At 35.5% G+C, this 2,132-nt stretch overlaps 1 non-coding gene across 1 annotated transcript; it reads left to right on the top strand.

Moving 5' to 3' along the window:
• The first annotated feature begins 1,085 nt into the window (after window positions 1-1,085).
• LOC120240847 lies at window positions 1,086-1,188 on the top strand. The gene has a single exon (XR_005530738.1). It is a non-coding gene; the product is annotated as a U6 spliceosomal RNA (small nuclear RNA).
• Window positions 1,189-2,132: the final 944 nt, after the last annotated feature.

The following is a 2,132-nucleotide window of genomic DNA, read 5'->3' as shown; positions in this document are numbered from 1 at the left end:
CTTCCCTCTATGTGGGTTTTCCACATGGCTGTTTGGGCTTCCTCACAGGATGACAGCTAGATTCCAAGAAGGAAAATAGAAGCTGCCGTTCCTTTTAAAGGCTAGGCCCAGAACTGACACAGCATTATTTCCATTTCATCCTATTAAGTTAACAGAGTCACAGTCAGTCCAGATTCAAGAGTAGCATGGAAGTAGATGGATCTCAATAGATCCATCTTGGGAGACCAGTTACAGCATCTTCTCATCCTGCAGCATTGTTAAGTGTGTTTACTTTAGTTACATAACCAAATAGAAAGTCTATGACGCATGCTGATAAAAAGTGTTATGAAAACACAGAAAAAGAAATGAAGGAGATTTCAAGCTAATCTTGAATAATGAATGGTCTCCCTGGGTGGCTCAGGTAGGGCAAGTTAGGCAGAGAAAATAGCATGTGTGAGATTGCTGAGGTATGAAGGAGTCAGTGGTGTTTGGGGAGCACAGGACTTTAGAAGCATCTGAGGGGGTAGAGGAGATGGTGGAAAAACCTAAAGAGGAAAGCTGGTGTTTGATCAAGAAAGTGTAGGTTTCAAAGACATTCCTGTCAAGGCAGGACAATCCAAGGGACTAGAGATCACCTCCGTTAGCTGAGAGAAAAGCCAGATCCTCCTTTGGGTAAAGTTAATTCCTCAGCACACACCATCCTACCTGTATTTTGGAACACATATCAAGAGTATAAGCTTTAGTTTGCCTGAGTTGGCCTGCCCCATGTAGTTGCCATGATGCTAATTTTGAAAAACTGTTTATTTGTTTATTTATTTTGAAAGAGACAGAGAGACAGAAGAACAACCCCCACTGACAGTGTGGAGCCTGATGTGGCGCTCAATCTCACCAACTGTGAGATCATGACCTGAGCTGAAAACAAGAGTTGGATGCCCAACTGACTGAGCCACCCAGGTGGCTCATTCTCTTTTTCTAGGCACATAGTGGGATTGTGCTTGTTTAACCTCTTTGAAGATAAGTATGGCCTTGTGACTTGCCTTAGTTGAAGAAGTGTAAGTAAAAGTGATGAGCAAGCAGAAGGTTTAGAAGTAAATGAGAGGTTTTGCTTGCTTCAGCAGCACATATACTAAAATTGGAATGATACAGAGAAGATTAGCATGATTCCTGCACAAGGATGACACATACATTTTTGAAGTGTTTCATATTTTTAAGAACTTATAAAACTCAACACCCAAAAAGCAAATAATCCAATTTAAAAATGGATAGAGGATATGAACAGACATTTCTGCAAAGAAGACATCCAGATGGCTAACAGGCACAAGAAACAATGCGCAACATCACTCATCATCAGGGAAACGCAAATCAAAACTACAATGAGGTATCCCCTCACACCTGTCAGAATGACTAAAATCAAGAACACAAGAAACAACAGGTGTTGGCAAGGATGGGGAGAAAAATGAACCCTTAGGAACTGTTGGTGGGAATGCAAACTAGTGCAGCCACTGTGGAAAACAGTATGGAGGTTCCTCCAAAAATTAAAAATATAACTACCTTACAATCCAGCAATTGCACTACTGTTTATTTACCAAAGACAGGAACACTAATTCGAAGGGATACATGCACACCTAAGTCTATAGCAGCATTATTTACAATAGCTAAGGAAAGGAAATAGTCAAAGTGTCCATCAACTGAGGAATGGATAAAGATGTGATAGATAGACAGATAGATAGATAGATAGATAGAACGGATATATATATATATATATATATATAATAGAATGAATAAAGATGTGAAAGAGATATATAGAATGATACATATATTATATAGAATGATATAGATATATAGCTATATTATATAGAATGAATACATATATAGAATGGATATATATAAACATGTGAGATATTTATATGTAAATATATAATGGAATTATATAACATATATTATTTTTATATATTATTATTTATATATTATGTATTATATGCTATTTATATAATATATAATGTTATAACATACTGCAATTATATTATAATATATAGCTTATACAATATATTATATGTTATATATAATATATAACATAAATACATATATAAGATAACATAATACAACATAAATAATAAATATATATAATGGAATCTATTCAGCCATAAAAAGGA

Source organism: Hyaena hyaena, unplaced genomic scaffold, assembly GCF_003009895.1.
Source record: "Hyaena hyaena isolate Hyena2069 unplaced genomic scaffold, ASM300989v1 scaffold_269, whole genome shotgun sequence".
Classification (NCBI taxonomy): domain Eukaryota; kingdom Metazoa; phylum Chordata; class Mammalia; order Carnivora; family Hyaenidae; genus Hyaena; species Hyaena hyaena.
This window is presented reverse-complemented; position numbering and strand designations above follow the sequence as displayed.